Genomic DNA, 24,747 nt, shown 5'->3' on the forward strand with positions numbered 1-24,747 from the left:
AAGATCTCATCCCTCAATGCTGCGATACGACCTGGTGAGAAAAACTTGGCTGTAAACTTTTCTGCCAACTCATCCCACGTGTGTATTGGGTAGCCTCTCGAGCCAGTCCAAAGCTTTCTATCTAAGTGAAAATGGGAAAAGTCTCAATCTTAGAGCGTCCTCCAACACATTCGTCTGCTTGCTCCCCCAACATGTGTCTACAAAACCCTTTAGATACTTCTATGCGTTCTAATGAGGAGCTCGAGTGAAGAAGCCCTTTTGCTCTAATAGGGTCATCATGCCATTTGTAATTTGAAAATTTCCCGCCCGAATACACAGATAGATAGACAACACCGTCTAACTCCCCAGAAATGGCGCCAAAAAGTGATCGAGACCAAACCTATACCACTATAGAGTAGCGAGGATGGTCCATGCAGTTTTACACAATGAGGGCGGGATCGATTTCCATAGGGGGTTAATTTTTCTTGGAGTTGGGTATCTAACTAATCTAGATGTGCGTGTTGTTCCTAATTGAACCTCCAAATATTGTTGCGATTGATTCTATTCTAATTTTATACTATTGTATGCTAAGTGTAATCTAAGTACAATATTTTTGGTGAAAATATTTAAGTGTTAAAAGGCACTAGGGAAGTGACTTCCGCCTAGGTGAGTATTTAGTGGATTTCAAGAATCTAGGACAAGCTTGTTATGATTGGGGTTGTGATATAACCATCACACATAAGTGCTCACTTTATACCTCTCGGTAGTTTGAGTGACTTTGCCCGATTTGGCTTTCTCAAGCCCAAATGGGTGTTCATACAATACAAGTGAAATTGGCTCAAGTCAAGTATTACTATCTCTAGGTTTAACCCTTTAATTGGGGCTATCAATCTCTTGAGTTCACCCCAATTCCTTTTTAGCCTAATTTTTCTAGACTTAGTCCCTCCTTCTCAAGAAGAGCCTAAGTCATAAAGTCATGATTCAGTGTTTGCAACCACTAATTCTACAATTTTAGCATGAATTAGGCTAAATATCACTAACCCATAAACAATTAAGCCCTAAAATTCAAGACCTATTAAATACCCACACTAGGGTTGGGTCACAACCCTAGATGTGGGGTCTAGCTACTCATAATAATAGCAGAAATCAAAGATAAAGATGAAATATAAGCCATAATATTAAAGTACAAGATGAAAATCTAAAGTTTGAAGGTAAATCTACTCTAAAATTACCCAAAAATGGAAAACCATTCGTTCACGTGCTCTGCTAAACAAAACTTAACCTAAAATTAATAAAAGGATCTATTTATACTAGGCTGAAAACTCCGGACAAAAATGCCCCTGCGGAGGTTTCGCGGACGCGTAATTCTGACCGCGTCCGCGCTTGGGCTTTCACGGCCGCGTAATAGTGAGCGCGGTCCGCGTTTCTTCATATCTGGGCCTGGGTAGATATTCGTTTCGCGGATCTCATAATGTTCTCTGCATCCGCGTGAGATTCCTTCACGGCCGCGTAATTTGGATGCAGACTGCCTTCTTCATTTATGCCCATCTTGTTAAGTCTCTGAACCACGACAAACACTGTCCGCTAAATTCCAACCACGACCGCGCCAGTCACTTCGCGGTCGCGTCTTTCTGCCGCTCTCAACGCTCAATTTTAGTGCTCAAAATAGCCTCTCTGAATCTCTATTTTGCGGTCCACGGAATAATGGCCGCCTCAGCGATGATAATTTTGCAGCCGCCCTTTTCTATCGCGGTCCGCGTTTCACAGTATTGGTCCAAACTTGGTTTTTTTTCAAGTCTGACTCCTTTATGAGTTGGTTATGGCTTATTTGGCTCATTTCGAACAAAACCCTGCAAGCAAGCACATTAAGTTAGTTTCCGGGAATACCTTCTCGTATTTTTGGCCCAAAACCTAAGTAAAAGAGAGCAAATAATAGGCTAAAATCCCAACTTATCTGTAATCAACACACACTTTGACTTTCCCATCTTTCTTCGGAACCGACACAATGTTGGCCACCAAGTCAGATATTCAACCACTCTAAGAATCTTGGCTTTGATTTGCTTGGTGACCTCCTCTTTTATCTTCAAACTCATATCCGTCTTGAATTTTCTGAGCTTCTGTTTTACCGATGGACACATGGGATTGGTAGGTAGCATGTGAGCCACTATGGATGTGTTCAAACCAGTTATATCATCGTAGGACCATGCAAAGATATTTGCATACTCTTTTAGGAATCAGACATATTCTTCCTTCTCTGATGGTAATAGGTGAATGCTTATACGTGTTTCCTTTACTATTCCAGAGTCTCCTAAGTTAACTGTCTCAGTCTCGTCTAAATTAGACTTAGGCTTGTTTTCAAAGTTTTACACTTCTCTGACAATTTCCTCATGTATTATATCGTCTTCCAGATCCTCTGAATCATTTTCCTTATGTCGCGTTGCCTCATTACATATCACAGTCGTAGGATCATCGGGATAGGTAATAATAATGTTGTAGAGAGAAAAGCTATAAAGAATAATAATAAATATTAAAAATAGCAATGCATTAATAAAATTTGAAAAACGTCAACAAGTACGGCTCGATGACTCGAGCAATTGTTTCAAAACAAAATACGTTCCAAACAAAATACTGAAAATGTCTTAGATGCTCAAAAAATTGCTTTAAAATAATTGATGCTAATTGCCAGGCTACCCAGGAACTTGACGGGCCCGGGATGGTGCACCAGTCCAATTCTTGAGAGCAACTCATTTTTCAACGGTCTGAATGGTAAGGTATTCCTCCTCCTCCTCCTCAACTATTGCACTGCAATCCATGTCTTCATCATCCAGAAACAGCTTTCTTATGCCAACTAAGGCTTCATCTTCCTCAGACTCCCATATCATGTCAGTTTGATGAAATGTCTGGTGCAAATGTGGTACCGGCTGTTCTAGCAGACAATAAGGACTGTGCCATGGTGGCGACCAATCCTGGCACTCTCGCCAAGTATATTTGTACCCAAGTCCGAAAGTTGTACCATGATGCTTCGGCTGTACCAGTTTGATGATCCCTTGGAGGTTCTTGCCGAGACCCTTGCCAGGTTCATACCCTATCCATAGCAATATGCTTTCTATCTTGTTTCTCCACCATTTGTCCTTTTTAATTGTGTTGATGCGCTCAATACGATGGTATGTTTCTCCACCTAACTTCTTTATATTCTCGATGACCGGAACAGTCTGATTGGTATAGATTGGATTACTTCCATCTCCTTGGATGATCACCTCCTGGTGGTTCCATTCAAACTTCACGGCCTGATGCAGAGTAGAGGCCACTGCCCCAGCAACATGTATAGCTCGATGGTAATAAAAATACTGTAATACTATATATATATATAAGCTCTCTGCTCTCTTGACTGGAAGAAGACAATACTCAATTGAATACGAAGTCTCGATAAGGCGAATACTATAATTTATGAGACTAGGATAATGTATATAAATTCGGGAGTATGAACTTCTCTTTGTGCCTCGTTATCAAATACATGTAATTACGAGATCATGCCAAAATGAAGGAAGGGCTTAGCCTTAACATACCTGAGCCGATTCTCTGGACAATCCTTCTAACACATGACAATTGCGACAAAACTCGTGACTGCAAGATCGGAGTAGGCAAAAATCCATATGATATTCTTGAGAAAAAATTATACCGGGATTCTTTACAGTCACGCTGCTAGGATGCTTAAAGAATTTTCTTGCTAGAATTCTTGAATCCTTGAATTCTCGTCTGAATATTCGTTGCCTACTTTGATATAAGACATTCTCTTGAATTAGAGAGGTGTTAAGCTTTAAATAGTATGACTAAGCCACATATTACATAATTATGCCACCTTTTCACTCATAATGTAAGAGTCATCATTTGGACAAAGTCTTGCTGCCACGTTAGATCTCTTGGTCGTTATCCAAAGACCTTAATCTCCACCAACTCCTTAATCAATTTAGTTATTCCCCACTAATCCATTATTTAACTTATTACCCATATAATAAAAAATTGTTTCAAATTACTTAAAATACTACTTATTTTTAATATACTTTATACATCATACTATCATGGTCATATGGTACCTAGTATGACACTAGTCCATAAATACCGGGTATTATAGCTCGGGCCGTATTTTATCCCAAATTTCTAAACTTTGACGAAACTTATTTTCTTCGATTCGCTTACCTTCTCATCTTCATGAATTTACTTATCCCTTATTTGAAATAGCATAATACTTGTAATCTCAAAATAATTTCCTTCCCAAACTTATGTCGATTAACTTACGACGAAACTTTAACGTATGAAATCGCGAGATGTCACATGGCTACTCGTCTTCGTGAAAGGTGATTTTGTGGTTTACCAGTACCTGCCGACCATATTGGCCATTTCCCCACTAGTGATGTTGGTGGGTATATAGGCTTCACTCAGTACCTTTGTCAGGGCATTCCTACGTGTCTCAGAGTTTTGTAGCAGTGACAAGATAGAAATCTGAGCGGGAGTTTTGTTCAAATGGTCAACTATAGAGTATTCTCTTGCTTGCACTTTTCTCCAAAGGTCGTCAGGGCCAGTTTCAATGACAAGCGGCTTAGATGCAGCTTCCTTGCTTGTTCCTCCCAAGTTCTCGGGTTTATAAACCCTGCCAGTTCTGGTCATGCCTTGTGCTGAAGCTGTTACTTCCATTTTTCCTTTTATTTTCCTTCTTACTTCCGCAACATAATCCCATGGTATAACATCCGACTTGTAAGATGGCGTGAGTGATACCATCACAGTGAAGGGTGTGGCTACCTCAACTTCAAACGGTGTTGGTGCGGTTACCTCGACTTCAAGCAGTGCTTGGGTTTGTACCACAATGGGCGTGAGGGTGACTGGAGATGTTTTAGGATCATCCCCCTCCCGAATGAGTCCAATTGACCCTTCCGGATCCCATTCCTCATCGGTCTCTATCACATTCACTCCTTCACCTCTGTGATCCGAAAAAGGATTGTTACGAACATTGGGTGCGACTTTTGCCTGTATGACCTTGGTGTCGATTAATGTCTAAATCTTGTCTTTCAAAGTGCGACACTCATCAATGGTATGACCCTTCATGCCTGAGTGATAGGCACATGTCTTGTTTGGGTTAATCTACTGAGAAGAGTTTTCCATAGAAAGGGCGGGAATGGGAGTGACATAACCAGTAGCCTTTAGTCTCTCATATAGTTGGTCTATGAGTTCAACGATTAGAGTGTAATGTCTGGGTAGTCTGCGGTCAAAGTTTGGTCTTGATTTTTGGCAATTTTGGCGGGCGGGTGGTGGTTAATGATAATATGCAGGTTGGGTGTTATAGGCGTGGTAAGTTGTGGCAAGTTGTTGGTATATGGGGGTGAGGGCTGGTATGTGGGTGGAGGTGTTTGGTATGTGAGAGGAGACTTAGGACCCTGGGCCACCATTACAACACCCACTTCTTTCTTCTTAGAGATACCTCTTGACTGCAAAGCTTTATTTGTGGCTTGTAGTGCTTCGAAATTTGTCACCATTCCACTCTTAATTCCTTGAGAATTTATGGTTTTCAATAACCATCCGCCTTTCATAGTACTGCGGGTCTTGAGCTCTGACGAAGAACTTATTCATTTGTTCTTCTTCAAGCGTTGGTCTTACCTTTGCAACTTCAGATCTCCACTGGGTAGCATACTCGCGGAAAGTTTCTGTTGGTTTCTTCTTGAGATTTTGAATGTAGAAAACATCTGGTGCATTTTCTGTGTTGAACCTGAATCTATCCATGAAATCTGTCGCCATGCTCACCAAATTAACCCACTTCTTCGGGTTTTGACTGATGTACCAAGACAACGCATCTCTTGTGAGACTTCTCATGAACAACTTCATACGGATTCGTTCATCTTTGCCCACTCCTACAAGTTTGTCACAATATGTCCTTAGATGTAACTTCAGATCACCAGTTCCATCAAACATTTCGAAATTGGGAGGTTTGTAACCCTCCAGCAGTTCCACATCTGGTTGAATGCACAAGTCTTCATAATTCAGACCTTCAATGCCCTTACCACCTTCGATGTTCTGAACTATGCCAGTGAGCTTCTTGAGTTGTTCCGCCATGTTCTTGATGAGCAGGTCCTTCTCGGTTGATTCTGGTATATATAGGGTTTGTTGTGGGGTGTAGGGTAAAGTTTCCATATATATGGGATTACTTTGGTGAACTCCGGGAATCTGGGCATAAGGATGGTAATTGGTTGAGTTTTGGGGATCAAGAGTAGGTTGTGGCACATTATGGGGAGAGTGATAATTAGTGGTTTGCGGCTATTGAGTCATATGATGGTGGTGTTGTTGAGGAGTAGGTACTGGTGGAGGGTTGTGGCTCTGAGTAGATGTGGTGTATTGATGTGGTGTGGGAGGATTTGACTGTGGATTTTGGTTCTGCGTGTTTTGGGGTGGTGCCGGGTTTTGGGCATTTGGATTTTGTTGGTTGATATCAGGGACGTTTAGGGTGAGGGAAAGATTTGCCAAGTTTCAGACCTGCTTAAGTTTTCCTTATAGCTCCAGGATTTTCTGTTCCAGGCATAAGACCAATTCGTTCTGTGCCGGATTACTTCGGCCATCTAAAGTTTCAACGTTTTCTGTTATAGTAGCATTATCTTTTCTGATACCGCTCAAATCATCCATTTTTCCTTTCCTTTTGCTTCTGCCTTTAAGATCACTTGGTGGAGGAGGAGGTGGAGGACCTCTAGATATAGTGTGATATGAAGACGATGCCAGTATGCAAGAACCAACCTTTGGGAATGGGAATAATCAAAATAAAGAAAAAGCGAAAGGTAACCAAGTTAGTAGGGATATTTGAAAGAATACTTGCAGTATTTGTACATGTTCTGTAGAATCATGCAATAATTCGCGTCCTAATTGGGGACCTCATTGTGCCCGAGGTAGGCCTAAGCGACACATAGAATCGGAGAAAATTGATGCCAATATTGTGTCATTTCATTAATGTAAAAACGAGTCAAAATTTTACTAAATTAACAATAATAATGAAGTTACTAATGACGTTTAGCCTTATTACAATCGAAATCTAGAATAAGCTAGAAAATAGTAAAGAACATCATTTGCTAAATCTATTTGCTCCCTGAGGGACCTTCTTCATGCTTGACTCTCTTGACTCCGTCAATCAGGTTCCCCAGGTCGCACATATCCAACAATAGGCAAGCCTTTGCTAGATGCCCTCCTTCATTTCCATCCGTGTTCTGACAATTTGAAAGCCTCTTTCTCGTCGTTCCCTCAAACTCCATCAACCCTTGCTCCAAATATTCTAATCTCTTGGTGGACTTAGCTACGATTTCCTTCCATTCATTAATTGCCTCCATGTCCACTTATGTTGTTCCAGATGTCTAGCTTTAGACTCAAAAACCCTTTTGCGAAGCCTTCTATACATGATCTGTGCCTTGGCAACATCACTGATCCTATTTTCCAAATTGACCCCTGGCTTGACGTCTCCCGCTATATCATCTACCAACCATGATGGATAGAAACACACATGACCGGTATGGTACCTGTTTGGCTCGATAGTCTCTCTTTCCACAATGACCTTCTGGTTCAACATATGTTGCGCCTCGAACTTAAAAAGAATTATGTCCCCTTAGAAATCTGCCTTGTATTGGACCATGTTGGAAACCCGAGGAATGACCTGTTTTCTTCCTGCTTGTCTCATTAACCTTATAAGAGCATAAAGATAAATGCCTCGCAACCCGATCAATACCAAATGAGTAGTATCCCTTGACTTGATGATGAACTCGCTGCTGGGAAACCAATCAAACATCTAATGTACCTTTTCGTCTGCCAGATTGCTGAAGAAACGTACCCAACTTACAGCACCTCTGGGCTGTGCAAACCTATCTGGGAAGAATGTCATTTTCTTTGGGTGATGGTAAGATATGTAGTCATTCAACGGTCGTCGCAAAAGCTTTTGGCGGTATTCTCCCCACTGAAAGTGTTCCAATAACCAGACTTGCAATAATAGATTACAACCTTCAAAATGTCCGAACCCCTGCTTGCACCGATATAGAGCACGGTAAAGTTCATCTAGGATCATAGAGATGATGTGTAGGTTTTCCCCTGATGCCTTCCATTAAAGTTCTTGCAACCATAGCTAAACGAGATTGAATCCTTCCCCCTTTCATTGGAAATATCAACAAACCCAAGAAGCAAATGATGAATACATAAACTCGGCGGTGCGTCCAACCTAAGGAGGTAATGGCAAGTTTCTCATGATAAAGACGATATGACTTACTTTGCCCGTAACGCTCATAAAGGAATTCAAATGGGATGCATGACTTCTTCAAACAAAGCAACTCATCATTTTTCTTGAAACCTAGCATTTTTAGAAAACCGCGAGGGGTCCGATTCTCTGGCACTAATAACCCTGGACTATCCCATGGTAGCTTAGCAAAGCCTCCTATTTCTTCTAGGAGAGGATATGTCACCAAAGCGGAAGACAACCCTTTTCTCATCCCAGAACATGGTAGCAACCTCAATCAATGCCCTATTTGGTCGGATGTCTAGCAAGGACGACAAGTTACCAAGGACCCTTCTCACATGATTCTTGTCGCAAGGCGCGAGATTTTTCCACCAATCAAGTAGCGGAGGTAGGATGTTTTGGACCATGCCGAACCTGGGGACTTCGTGCTTCATTTTCTACAAGAAAATATAGTTAGCCCCCCCCCCTCCAAATTTGACCATTTACACAATAATGATCAACATATTGACATATTTTCTCCAAGTAATGCACATAACATAGTAGTGTCCATTGGGATTGTGGAAATCCCGTCGGACTTTGGACAAGGCTTATCTTAGCGGGCTATTATGTTAATAACGTCATAATCCGTACTAGGTATAACATGATGCATGTACATTTGATGGTAGAGTAAGGTTTCTAGAATGGTATAGATTGGTACTCTCAAGTGGACAACTTGAGAGGGAAAGGATATATATATATATGTGCATGTTATAACAAAGAAAATAATCCACATATGCCAAGTTCATTATGGTAAGTGTGATGACCCAAAATGTCATCTTTAAATTTAATAATTAATTCTGTGTTCTAAGACCTCGAAAAGTAATATTTATTATTCCTCGACTTGCGTGCGCATTGCGTAAAATTTTCTGGAAAGTTTTTATGTGAAAAATGGATTACAATGTGAATTAGAGCTTTAAAACTTAACTGAGTTGACTCTGGTCCACATTTTGAACAAACGAACTTGGATCAGTGTTTTGACAGTTCCGGTAGGTCCGTATCTTGATTTGGGACTTAAGCGTATGCCCGGAATCAAATTCCGAGGTCCCTAGCCCGAGATATGGAATATTAATAAAAAATTAAAAGTTTAAGTTCAAATAGTGACCGGATGTCAAATTTTGTGCAAACGACCCCAGAATAGAATTTTGATGATTCCAACAGCTCCGTATGACGATTTTGGACTTAGGAGCGTGATCGGAATTTTATTTGGAAGTCTGTAGTGAAATTAGGTTTGAAATGGCTAAAACAAAAATTTAAGTTTGAAAGTTTGACCGGGGAGTTGACCTTTTGATACCGGAGTTGAAATACAGTTCCGAAAATCTTTATAACTCTGTTATGTCATTTGTGACTTGTGTGCAAAATTTGAGATCAATCGGACTTGATTTGATAGGTTTCGACCTCGAACGTAGAAGTTGGAAATTTTAAGTTTCATTAAGCTTGAATTGGAGCATAATTCGTGGTTTTAGCGTCGTTTTATGTGATTTGAGATTTCAAATAGGTTTGTATGATATTTTAGGACTTGTTGGTATATTTGGTTGAGATCCCGAGGGCCTCAGGCGAGTTTCGGATGGTTAACATATCAAAAATTGGACTTAAAAGCTCCTGAAATATTTCTCTTCTACTGAATATTCTGGGCTATGATCGAGCCCAAGATCGAGCCCAGATATCGAGCCCGGGGTCGACGGCCAGGGTCGAAGCCAGGTACGAGGCTCAGGATCGAGCCCAGATATCAAGCCCAGCTCGAGGGCCATGATCGAAGGCCTAGGCTCGATGCCAGGATCGATGCCTAGATCGAAAGCCCAACCTCGATGCCATGATCGAAGGTCCATGCTCGAGCTTGTGATCGAAGCCACAATCGAGGCCCAGTTCCGAAGGCTGCCTGGAAAGATTTATAAAAGAGGGCATTCACCCCATTCGCCATTTTTAACAAATTGGAGCTTGAGCAGAGGCGATTTTGGATAGATTTTCAAGGAAAGACATTGGGGTAAGTGATTCTAACTCGGATTTGGTCTATATACACAAATATATCATTGGTTTTCACCATAATTAGTGTTTTGAGATTTAAATTTGGGAAATATTTAGAAATCTCATAGAAACGTATTTTCGAGATTTCGGTATCGATACGGAGTCAGATTTGAGTGAAACTGGTATGGTTAGACTCATAATTGAATGAGTTGTCGTATTTTGTAACTTTCACAAGATTCTAAGACGTGGGCCCCACAGATGAATATTTAATTACTTTCGGGATTTTTATTGAAAATATAGTATTTTCTTATGGAATTGATTCCTATAATTTTTAGTGATTGTATCGAATTATTTTTGCTAGATTCGAGCCAGATAGAGTTGGATAATCGAGGAAAAGGCCTTCTAGTGGATTAAATTGGAGCAAATTGAGGTAAGTCTCTTGTCTAATCTTGTGAGGGGGAAATTATCCCATAGGCGATTAAATTAAATAATTGTTGCTAATTGTGGGGGCTACGTATGCACAAGGTGACGAGAGTCCGTGCGTAGCTACTATTAAATGCTAAAGTCCGGGTAGTTTAGGAGTCAAAAGCATGAATTACTTGTGTAAAATTGTAGTCTTTACTTAATTAAATTATTTGATATATATATATATATATATATATATATATATATATATTGTGAATTCTTAGGGAAGATATTAAAGTATGAAAATCTCATATGCTTAAATTTTTTGTTTAAATTAATTAATTATTATGAGAAATTGTTCTTTCTCCTGAATTTATCTTATAATAAATATACTCTCATTCCGAAGGTACACAAGAAAATATCCTCCTTTGTGGTGGAGAGTACCGAACGCCTCGGCAGGATAGATGCATATATGGATCGTGCCGCATGTCCCTCGACAGTGTACACGATACTTTGGACCGGGTCGTACGACCTCAGCAGAAATCGTGCTTAATAATAATAATTACACGATATTTGGATAGTTTATTACAGCTTGTGAAGCTAATTGATAAATTGGAAATCTTTGGAATTTAAAGAATTAATTATCTCTACTTGTTAAGGAATTATTGTTATCCCTGTAAATGAGGCTAATTAATAGATGGGAAATTGTTGCATTTGAAGGAATTTAATTATTTTTGTTGGTTAAACAAATTATTGTTATATTCTGTGAATCATGCTCATTTAGATATTCTAGTTTTATTTCAATTATTATTATTGACCCATAGTGAGTGTCAAGGTCGGCCATCTCGTCTCTACCACTTCGAGATTAGGCTTGATACTTACTGGGTACACGTTGTTTACGTACTCATACTACACTTGCTGCACTTTTTGTGCAGGACCTGAGGTAAGTACTAGCGGGGGACCTATCGCCTTACACCCACGTTATGCAGAGGCATAGTGGTGAGCTGCCATTCTGAGCCGTTCTGCAGCTACCAATTCCCTTCTTATATTTACATTATGTCTATTTTTATTTTAGACAATATTTAAGGTTTTGTATAATCTACTAGAATTCTCATACACTTGTGACACCAGGTCTTGGCACACACATTGGTTGAATTAGGAGTTGCTTATTTTCTTGGTTATTTTAAATTACTGGTTGGCTTGCCTAGCTGTAGTGTTGGGCGCCATCATGACCTATAGGTGAAATTGGGTCGTGACAACATGGTATCAGAGCACTAGGTTCACGTAGGTCTCACAAGTTATGAGCATGCCTAATAGAGTCTTGCAGATCGGTAGAGACGTCTGTACGTATCTTCGAGAGGCTATAGGGAGTTAGGAAACTACATTTCTTCATATTCCATCATCCAATTAATGTAGTACTAAATATCCTTCTCTTATTTTCTCACATATGGTGAGAACGTGCTCTAATGAGGTTCCAGACCAGGGAAGAGCTACTCTCCCAGTTTCTAGAGACCGAGGCAGAGGCCGAGGGAGGGCTCCAGCCCGTGGTAGAGGAAGAGGACGTCCCAGGATTGTTCCAGTTATACCGCTAGTGGGTTTAGCAGAGAATCCCATTATTGAGGAACAAAGTGAGGTGACTGTGGCAGAGCCAGCTCCGGTGGATTTCACATTTGCACCGGGATTACAGGATGTTATGGGTCGTATGATGCGGTTCATGGACAATATGACTCAGGCTGGTTTATTTCCGGCAAACCCAGCCACATCTCAGGCGAGCGGGAGAGCACAGACCCCTACCGCACAGGTTCATGGACATGCATCTGTTGTATATCAGACCCAAGGTGCACTACCCATGGGTGGAGCCTAGCCAGTGGCAGCAGCTACACCTGAGCCCAGGCCAGCTGCAGCTGCTGATACGCAGAAACTATTGGACAGATTGACTAGACTACATCCTCCTGTCTTTGGGGGTGAGCGACATGAGGATCCACAAGATTTCATTGATCGGTGCAAGGATAGACTGTACAACATGAGGATATTGGAGTCTCATGGGGTAGACTTTGCTACTTTTCAGCTAGAGGGTAGAGCCCGTAGATGGTGGCAGTCTTATGTTCTTGGTAGACCAGCAGATTCTCCTCCCATGACTTGGGACAGATTCACCCGTATTTTCCTGGACATGTATATTCCACCCTCTTAGAGGGAAGAGTTGAGGTTTTAGTTTGAGAAGGTCCAGCAAGGTTATATGTTAGTGATCGATTATGAGGCGAGGTTTTCTGAGTTATCTCGCCATGCACTTATGATACTTCCTACTGCGGCAAAACGAGTGCGGAGGTTTGTTGCAGGTATACATACTGGCATTCAGGCCACTATGGCTCGAGAGGTTGAGATGGGCACTTCTATTGAGTTGGTCGTAGAGATAGCCCGCAGGATTAAGGGTGTACGTCAGCGGAGCAGAGAGCAGGTTACTAGAGATAAGTGGTTTAGTTATTCTGGAGAGTTCAGAGGTGCTCCGTATGAAGGCAGAGGTCAGTTCGTGAGAGGGCAGTCCAGCAGGGCCCCATAACCAGCACCACCGCCTCTTCAAGGTGCTCCAGTGCGACCCTATCTCAGTGCTATACCATAGAGTTCTTATCGCCCACCAGCTATTCAGGGTCCTCCCAGTGGGAATTCAGTTTCCAAGGGCCAGAATTTAAGTCAGTAGCCCATCGCATCGAAAAGTTATTACTAGTGCGGGGACCCCAGTCACATACGGAGATTCTGCCCCAGGCCGTGGGGTAGACCAGTGCAGCAGGGTCAGCATCCTATGCTTACCAGACCAGTTGCTCCAACAGTAGTTCAACCACCAAGAGGTGGAGGACAGATGGGTAGGGGCCATCCTAGAGGTGGAGGTCAGCCAGTTGGTGCTCTAGCTCGGTGCTATGCTTTTCCGGCTAGACCAGATGCAGAGGCCTCAGATGCCGTGATTACAAGTATCATTTCTTTTTGCGGCAAAGATGCCTCGGTATTATTTGATCCAGGATCTACGTATTCATATGTGTCATCTCTATTTGCTCCATTCCTGGGTGTTTCTCATGAGTCCTTGAGTACTCTTATTTATATGTACACTCCTGTGGGCGATTCTGTTGTTGTGAACCGGATCTACCGGTCCTGTATTATTACATTCTGTGGTTTTAAAACTAGATCAGATCTCCTATTGCTTGAGATGATCGATTTTGAAATTATTCTGGGCATGGACTGCTTATCTCCATATCATGCTATTCTAGATTGTCATGCCAAGTCTGTTACCTTGGCTATTCCAGCATTACCTAAACTGGAGTGGAAGGGTTCGTCTGTTAGTTCATTTAATCGAGTTATTTCTTTTATAAAGGCTCAACACATGGTTGATAAAGGTTGTTTGGATTATCTAGCCTATGTTCGGGATACTACTGCAGAGACTCCGACTATTGATTTAGTCCCTGTAGTTTGGGAGTTCTCGGATGTATTTCCTTCAGATCTTCCAAGTATGCCACCTGATCGTGATATTTATTTCGGTATCGACTTGGCTCTAGATACCCATCCTATATCTATCCCACCATATCGCTTGGCTCCGAAAGAATTGAAAGAACAACTTGAAGAGTTACTAGCCAAAGGGTTCGTCAGACCGCGTGTATCGCCTTGTGGTGCACCGGTATTATTTGTGAAGAAGAAGGATGGAACAATGCGGATGTGTATTGATTACCTCTAATTGAACAAAGTCACTATTAAGAACAAGTACATGTTACCGCATATTGATGATCTATTTGACCAGTTGCACGGTACTAGGGTGTTCTCTAAGATCGACTTGAGGTTCGGGATTCGGATGTTCCAAAGACTGCTTTTCGGACTAGATATGGTCATTATGAGTTTCTGGTGATGTTCTTTGGTTTAACTAATGCCCCAACAACGTTTATGGATTTGATGCACAGGATATCCAGGCCATATATTGATTGGTTTGTCATTGTCTTCATTGATGACATTTTGATCTACTTGCTCAGTAAGGAGGAGCATGGGCAACATATGAGAGTAGTGCTTCAGACGTTGCGGGAACAAAAGTTATATGCTAAGTTCTCTAAATGTGAGTTCTGGCTTGAGTCTGTAGCATTTTTGGTGCTTATTGTATCGGGCGAGGGTATTAAAGTTGATCCCAAAAAGATTGAGGCAATTCAAAATTGGCATCGTCCTATTTCGGCGACTTAGATCAGGAGTTTTCTGGGTTTAGCAGGTTATTATCGTCGGCTCGTGGAGGGTTTTTCGTCTATTGCAGCACCTTTGACCAAATTAACCCAGAAGGGTGCTCCATTTAGATGGTCCGATGATTGTGAGGTGAGATTTCAGAATCTCAAGACAGCATTGACTACAACACCGGTGTTAGTGTTGCCTTCCGGTTCGGGGATATATACAGTGTATTGCGACACTTCACGTGTTGGCTTGGGTTGTGTATTGATGCAGGAAGGGCGAGTTATTGCATATGCTTCCCTTCAACTGAAGCCCCACGAGCAAAATTATCCTATATATAATTTGGAGTTAATTGCGATTGTTCACGCTCTTAAGATTTGGAGGCATTATCTTTATGGGGTGTCTTGTGAAGTTTACACTGATCATCGCAGTTTGCAGGATTTGTTCAAGCAGAGGGACCAAAATTTGAGGCAGCGCAAATGTATGGAATTACTGAAAGATTATGATATTACTATCAAATATCATCCGAGCAAAGCAAATGTGGTTGCAGACGCCTTGAGTAGAAAGGTGGAGAGTATGGGTAGTTTGGCTTTCATTTAAGCAAATGAGAGGTCATTAGCTTTGGATATTCAGTCCTTGGCCAACAAACTTGTGCGGATGGATATTTCAGAGTCCAGTCGAGTTCTTGCATATGTTGTAGCTCAGTCTTCACTATTTGAGAAGATCAAGGCTTGCCAGTATGATGATCCACACTTAATAGTTCTTCAAGAAACGGTACTACGGGGTGGTGCCAAGGAAGTTACTATTAGAGCGGATGGTGTTATGCGACTCTAGGATTGTCTATGTGTTCCTAATGTGGATGATTTAAGGAAAAAAGATCCTAGAGGAAGCACACAGTTCTCGGTATTCTATTCATCCAGGTGCTACGAAGATGTATCATGATTTGAGGCAACATTATTGGTGGAGGCGAATGAAAAAGGACATAGTTGAGTATGTAGCTAGGTGTCTAAATTTCCAGCAAGATAAATATGAGCACTAGAGGTCAGGTGGCCTACTTCAGCAGATGACTATACCAGAGTGGAAATGGGAATGCATCACTATGGGCTTTGTAGTTGGGTTGCCGCGGACCTTGCGGAAGTTTGATGCATTTTGGGTCATTATTGACAGGCTGACCAAGTCGGCACATTTTATTCCTGTTGTGACTACGTATACTTCAGAGAGGTTGGCCCAGATTTATATTCAGGAGATAGTGCAGTTGCACGGTGTGCTAATTTCTATCATATCAGATAGAGGCCCTCCGTTTACTTCACATTTCTGGAGAGCAGTTCATAGTGAATTGGGGACCCGTGTAGAGATCATCACAGCCTTTCATCCGCAGACCGATGAGCAGTCATAGCAGACAATTCAAATTTTGGAGGATATGCTCAGGGCATGTGTGATTGACTTTGGAGGTCATTGGGATCGTTTCTTTTCTTTGGCCAAGTTTTCTTATAATAACAGTTACCAATCCAGCATTGAGATGGCTCCATTTGAGGCTTTATATGGTTGACGATGTCGTTCGCCCATCGGGTGGTTTGAGCCCGGTGAGGCTAAGTTATATGGTACTGATTTGGTGAAGGATACCTTGGGAAAGGTAAAGTTGATTCAGGAGCGACTTCGTACAACACAGTCCACACATAAGAGTTACGCGGATCAGAGAGCGCGTGATTTATCCTTTATGATGGGTGAAAAGGTTCTCTTGAAGGTTTCGCCGATGAAGGGAATCATGAGGTTTGGGAAGAAGGGCAAGTTAAGCCCAAGGTTTATAGGTCCATTTGAGGTGTTGAGACGAGTTGGGGAGGTTGCTTATGAGCTTGCATTGCCTCCCAGCCTATCGGGAGTTCATCCAGTTTTCCATGTATCTATGCTCCGGAAGTATCATGCCGACCTATCACATGTGTTAGACTTCAGCACAGTTTAGCTAGATAATAGCTTGGGTTATGAAGAGGAACTAGTTGCCATTGTTGATAAACATGCTCGCCAGTTGAGGTCCAAGAGGATTTCTGCAGTAAAAGTCCAGTGGAGGGGCCAACCAGTCGAGGAAGTTACTTGGGAGGCCGAGAAAAACATGCGGAGTAGATATCCACACTTATTCAACACTTCAGGTATAATTCTAAACCTATTCGAGGACGAACGTTCGTTTAAGAGGTGGAGAATGTGATGACCCAAAATGTTATCTTTAAATTTAATAATAAATTTTGTGTTCTAAGACCTCGAAAAGCACTATTTATCATTCCTCGACTTACGTGCGCAGTCCGTAAAATTTTTCGGAAAGTTTTTATGTAAAAAATGGATTAAAATGTGAATTAGAGCTTTAAAACTCAGCTGAGTTGACTTTGGTCGACATTTTGAGCAAATGGACTCGGATCAATGTTTTGACAGTTCCGATAGGCCCGTATCGTGATTTACGACTTGGGCGTAGCCCAGAATCAAATTTCGAGGGCCCTAGCCCGAGATATGGAATTTTGATGAAAAATTAAAAGTTTAAGTTCAAATAGTGACTGGATGTCGAATTATGTGCAAATGACCCCGAAATATAATTTTGATGATTCCAACAACTCCGTATGGTGATTTTGGACATAGGAGCATGATCAAAATTTTATTTTGAAGTCCGTAGTGAAATTTGGCTTGAAATGGCTAAAACAAGAATTTAAGTTTGGAAGTTTGAGCGGGAGGTGACTTTTTGATACCGAAGTCGGAATACAGTTCCGGAAATTTTCATAGCTCCGTTATGTCATTTATGACTTGTGTGCAAAATTTGAGGTCAATCAGACTTGATTTGATAGGTTTCGACCTCGAATGTAGAAGTTAGAAATTTTAAGTTTCATTAAGCTTGAATTGGAGCATAATTCATGGTTTTAGCGTCGTTTTATGTGATTTGAGATTTCAAATAAGTTTGTATGATGTTTTAGGACTTGTTGGTATATTTGGTTGAGGTCCCGAGGGCCTCAGGCAAGTTTCGGATGGTTAACGGATAAAATATTGGACTTAAAAAGCTGCTGACATTTTTCTCTTCTGCTGAATATTCTGGGCTATGATCGAGCCCAAGATCAAGCCCAGATATTGAGCCCAGGGTCGATGGCCAGGGTTGAAGCCAGGTACGAGGCTCAGGATCGAGCCCAGCTCGAGGGCCATGATCGAAGGCTCAGGCTCGATGCCATGATCGAAGGCCCAACCTTGATGCCATGATCGAAGGTCCAGCCTCGAGCCTGTGATCGAAGCCACGATCGAGGCCTAGGCTCGAGGGCCATGATCGAAGCCACGATAGAGGCCTACTTCCGAAGGCTGCCTGGGCAGATTTATAAAAGAGGGCATTCGCCCCATTCACCATTTTTAACAAATCGGAGCTTGAGCAGAGGCGATTTTGGATAGATTTTCAAGGAAAGACATTGGGGTAAGTGATTCTTACTCGGATTTGGTCTATATACAAAAATATATCATTGATTTTCACCATTTAATTAGTGTTTTGAGATTTAAATTTGGAATTTTTTTAGAAATCTCATAGAAACAAATTTTTGAGATTTCGGTATTGATTCGAAGTCGGATTGGAGTGAAACTAGTATGGTTGGACTCGTAATTGAATGGGTTGTCAGATTTCGTAACGTTCGCCAGATTTCAAGATGTGGGCCCCACAGACGAATTTTAATTAATTTCAGAAGTTTTATTGAATTCCTATAAGTTTTAGTGATTGTATCGAATTATTTTGGCTAGATTTGAGCCAGACAGAGTTGGATAATCGAGGAAAAGGCCTTCTAGCGGATTAAATTGGAGCAAATTGAGGTAAGTCTCTTGTCTAATCTTGTGAGGGAAAAATTACCCCATAGGTGATTAAATTAAATAATTGTTGCTAATTGTGGGGGCTACGTACGCACGAGGTGACGAGAGTCCGTGCGTAGCTACTATTAAATGCTAAAGTTCGGGTAGTTTAGGACTCAAAAGCATGAATTACTTGTGTAAAATTGTAGTCTTTACTTAATTAAATTATTTGATATATATATATATATATATATATATATATATATATATATATATTGTAAATGGTTAGGGAAGATATTAAAGGATGAAAATCTCATATGCTTAAATTTTCTGTTTAAATTAATTAATTATTAAGAGAAATTGTTCTTCCTCCTGAATTTATCTTATAATAAATATACTCTCATTCCGGAGATACACAAGAAAATATCCTTTCTTGTGGAGCGGGCCGAACGCCTCGGCAGGATTGATGCATCTATGGATCGTGCTGCATGTACCTCGACAGTGTACACGATACTCTGGATCGGGTCGTACGACCTCGGCAGAAATTGTGCTTAATAATAGTAATTACACGATATTTGTATAGTTTATTGCAACTTGTGAAGCTAATTGATAAATTGAAAATCTTTCGAATTTAAAGAATTAATTATCTCTGCTTGTTAAGGAATTATTGTTATCCATGTAAATGAGGCTAATTAATAGATAGAAAATTGTTGCATTTTAAGGAATTTAATTATTTCTGTTGGTTAAACAAATTATTGTTATATTCTGTGAATCATGCTGATTTAGATATTCTAGTTTTATTTTAATTATTATTATTGACCCATAGTGAGTGTCAAGGTCGGCCATCTCGTCTCTACCACTTCGAGATTAGGCTTGATACTTACTGGGTACACGTTGTTTACGTACTCATACTACACTTACTGCACTTTTTGTGCAGGACCTGAGGCAAGTATTAGTGGGGGACCTATCGCCTTACACCCACATTATCCAGAGGCATAGTGGTGAGCTGCCTTTCTGAGCCGTTCTGCAGCTACCACTGTCCCTTCTTATATTTACATTCTGTCTCTTTTTATTTCATACAGTATTTGAGGTTTTGTATAATCTACTAGAATGCTCATACACTTGTGACACCACGTCTTGGCACACACATTGGTTGAATTAGGAGTTGCTTATTTTCTTGGTTATTTTAAATTACTGGTTGGCCTGCCTAGCTATAGTGTTGGGCTCCATCACGATCTATAGGTAGAATTGGGTCGTGACAGTAAGAGCCTAAGTATTTCCCTATCAAAGTCGCTATGCTGTCGCGCCCCGTTTTCTCGCGGAAGTGGATTTCAACATGTGACAACTCTTTTAAATGGGTATTAAAATAGTAGAGTCGCCACCTAAGGATTTTTAAGGTGCGTGAGAACTCCTATTTGCAAATAAATCTGTTTGACTAGTCAACGTCACCAAAGATCGGGTAAGGGCTCAAATTGTCTCAAAGAGAAGGTGTTAGGCACTCTTCGAAGTCCACACCTGTGGGTCCTGGCCGAACTTAAGACTATGTGGATTATAATTAGGCAAGATAAACAAAGAGAGTACAGTTCAAATGAATTTATTAACACAATGAGAAGTAAGGATTACAAGGATATAACTATTAAACTTATATTAGATGTTAAACGAATAAAGAAAAGAAGAGGGGTCCTAAGATTTTTAGCCTAAAGGATCACCCAGTGCAACATAAATAATACTTCGCAACTCCCTTGAGGTAGGGAGTTACTCATATGATTCAGCGGGCACAGACTATCATCTCCTGCTACCCAATTACTATGTTAAAGTTGTTTACCTAAGCACTCTAATTCAATTCTAAGTCGTGCCCTATGCGTGCACTACCCGTCCCATGCCTATGGTCCATGAGGCATTAGACCTCTATTTAGGGTGGTTCTAGACTTAACTTAGGCTTCTCAAAATGATAAAACTAGGTGACATACAAAACAAATTGGACTTCAAATGAGAGCAGTTAAAGGCTAAAATTAGCCTCCACACTTAGACAACAAATGCACATAAAATAGGTTCTCACATTGAGCATTGGACAGTTTCAGAACTGAAGCCAATTAGAAATCATTAAGACTTATAGACATGGTTTCTATGTGACCTTGGATTCAAACGCGCATATATGACATTTCTGCTTCTAGTGGCTTAGACGAGGAAGCAGTAACCAATTGTTGTTAACGCTGGTTTTAGATACCAGTTTTAGAAAGGTGACATTGTCCTAAAGACATGATCTAATAGTGGCATAGTTAAACAATTAAAATAGTTCTGGTAACCCAGCCTTGACAAGGGGATAAACAATATTAAACGAATGACAGTATCCTATAGGCAATATCTCTAACAATTGACAATCGAACCTTGATTTTATAACACTTTACCTCTATGAGCAGGTTATCTGGGCGGAGTAATAACAATAATAGTAGTGTCATGCCCCAAAATCGTGGAGCGCGACCGGCTCTCAACCGAGTAAACCAAGTCGAGCAAGCCTAATTTACATTAACCTCTCATCATTACTCATGCATGATTTACCATAACATAATAAAATCTTGACCTTCAAATTAAATACACTTGGCTCAATGGCCCATATTTTCTTTCTCGTGGTGGTTATACAACTCTATAAATAGTTGTAAATATTGTGAACATAAATACATGACAAAACTCAAATCTTTAATTACATGACCCATAGTGTACATGGAGCTTCTATGATAATGGATACATATATACATAAAACGAACTAGACCCAAACACCCACTAGAACTGTAGCGAGCTCACCATAAGCTAAGTAGTGAAGAAAATCCTTATCAAAGATCCATATCATCTTGTAGAAGTATACCTGCATCCATTAAAAGATGCAGCGCCCCCGGCAAAAGGGACGTGAGTACATGTGGAATAGTACTCGTATGTAAGGCAGTCAAAACAACATATGAAAATATGGTAACTCAAATAAGAGACAATTAAAGTACTTCAAGAAACTAAGAAATATCCAATAAAATCACATTTCAAATCTTATTATACTTCCATCATTCTAACCTTCTTTTAGGATCAACTGCACCATATGAACTATACGTGGAATACATAATATAATGTAATTGTAACAACATGTACAAACAACGCTAACGAAAGTGGCACCTTCCTCCCTTAATTTACACATATACATTTCGTAGACCATCCTTAGTGTTCACATATCATATTATACACCTATGCGTCTCATAGACCGTTCATAGCGTTCAATTACACGATACAAATACACCTATTCAAGGTCTTGGAAATATAACATGAATATGATGAATCATGGTAACAATAAATGGGCTTAGATAGACGTTAACGTCAAGCAAATTTATTAAGAGCTTCCATTCAAATTTATCGATATTAAGTCACAGATCCTTTATAACCACCCTCACACAAAGCAGCGATGCCGCCTCACCCCAACATATGCGGGTGGAGGCGTATCACGATACCAAAACCTCTACACAAAGCTACCCTGCCGCCTCACCACAATATATGCGGGTGGAGGTATATCACCATACCACAATCCCAACACAAAGCGGCCCTGCCGCCTCACCCTAATATATGTGGATGGAGGTGTATCACAATACCACAATCCCAACACAAAGCGGTCATACCGCCTCACCCCAATATACGCAGGTGGAGGTGTATCACAATACCACAATCCCTACACAAAGCGGTCTTACCTCCTTACCCTAATATACAAAGGTGGAGATGTATCACAATACCACAATCCCGACACAAAGAGGTCATGTCACCTCACCCTAATATATGCTGGTGGATGTGTATTCCACAATACCACAATACTAACACAAAGTGATCCTACCACCTCACACTAATATATGCGGGTGGAGGTGTATTCTATAATACCACAATACCTACACAAAGCGGTCCTATCGCCTCACCCCAATATATGCGGGTGGAGGTGTATTCCACAATACCACAATCCCTACACAAAGAGGTCCTACCGCCTCACCCCAATATATGCAGGTAGAGGTGTATTCCACAATACCACAATCCCTACACAAAGTGATCCTACTGCCTCATCCCAATATATGCGGGTGGAGGTATATTCCACAATACCAAAATCCCTACACAATACGGTCCTACCGCCTCACCCCAATATATGCAGGTGGAGGTGTATTCCATAATACCAAAATACCTACACAAAGCGGTCCTAGTGCCTCACCCCAATATATGCGGGTGGAGGTGTATTCCACAATACCACAATCCCTACACAAAGCGTTCCTACCGCCTCACCCCATTATATGCGGGTGGAGGTGTATTCCAATCATAATACCATATATAAACTCGAAGCAACATTGTTTGTCATTACATTTAATGTCGTAATTAATCATATCATTGGAATATCTTATGTTCATGTTCATGATCATGCTCATCATGGAGAAACACAACTCATTATATTAGCGCATGCATGGTAAATCAATAAGTCGATTTCAATGGCACATGGGCCCAATTCCTTTTCTTAAGGTTCATCGTCATTTATCAATGGACATATCCCTTCCATCTTATTATTCACTCCCTTGACCTCTTGAGGTCATTATCTAGGTTCATGACCCTTGAGGACCTAACAATCAAAGTCATTTACATATATTATTTCAGAAGCATACAACTATAGTTGAAACCATTGGGACATACAACACTTCGAAATTCTTATTTAGGCAACGATCACATTTCATGCTCACACTATCACTTACTTGTACTTGCCATGGGTGATCATAGAACATTAAGATCATTTAAAACATTTAGGAACATCATAACCTTTACTCGCAAGAACATAGGGGCTTATAACACATTGAAAACAAAAGTACAAATACGTACTTCACATAACCTTTCACACCCTATATCACGTAATCCGTACTTTCAACCACTTACAACATTATTATTTCATTGGCTCTTTTGGCCATACACAAGATTCTTCTTTCATGGCACAATGGCCGTATTTCATATTCCACACTTTCACCTCTTTCAATTTCAAAGATCACCATCAAATTTCAACATGTAGAATATTTCAGAAATCATATACTTCAAATCCATTTGAAATGGAATCTTCAAACACAAATGGTTTCTTCCCAAAGAATGAGGCATACCAACCAGCAATTTAAACACACATCAAAATCATAAACAATCAATACACCACTTAATCTTGCAATACTCTTCCCCAGAAATGACAATGTACAATTTCAACAGATGAGAATATAGAACTCAAATCACCCTCGATATATTTATAAAGCTAAGCATTAGCTAAAGCAACCACTTATGAGCATGAATTGAGTACAAAAGCTTTTAGGCAATTCTATAAGTCCTTTTTAAAAAATTGAGTCGAGTCTCATTTCATATTCTTTATCACATCCTCTCAAAGCATTTGCACTACTAGCCATAATCATAACTTAAATTGTTGGCACGTTGGCCACACTCTATATCCCCAATTCACTTATTTCACTTCCAACCATCTTTATAGATTATCAACAATAAAACCTTTACAAATCAAATACTTTGGGTACACATATGAGCAATTAAGAGTCTTAGGAATATTGATATTTTCTCACACAATTTGGCCTCATAACCTTCATTTGGAATATGACGCAAAGACATAGCATTTTAATATACATGTCATTCTCGAACACATTCCCAAAGGGTAACATAATGTGATAGGAACATTCGGGACAACTTTTGATTACACAATTCTCATCACTTTGCTTATTCAGGACAATCGAATTTATTAGGAACAACTCGGAACATAGAATAAGGAACTTGAGACAAACATACTTGGAACTTACGGGAACATCATGGAATTCAATTCCAAGAGAGAAAGTTTGCCCAACATACCTTGCTTTGAGCTTTCCTTAAATTACTACAACGTTTCAAAAATTCTAGCAATCCCAATCTATTTTGAGACATAACAAAATTGAACCATTATTAGGAAGATATTCACGGTCTCAGCTCATTTGAGCATTTTATCAAACACTAGGTGTGCAAATTTAACTACAAGGTTCTTCTACAAGATTTCCTTCACTCATAAACCCAATTTTTACTTATTTGAGTTCAACAAACTTCCCACAAACCTTATTGGT

This window comes from Nicotiana tomentosiformis, chromosome 6, assembly GCF_000390325.3.
Source record: "Nicotiana tomentosiformis chromosome 6, ASM39032v3, whole genome shotgun sequence".
Taxonomy (NCBI): Eukaryota; Viridiplantae; Streptophyta; class Magnoliopsida; order Solanales; family Solanaceae; genus Nicotiana; species Nicotiana tomentosiformis.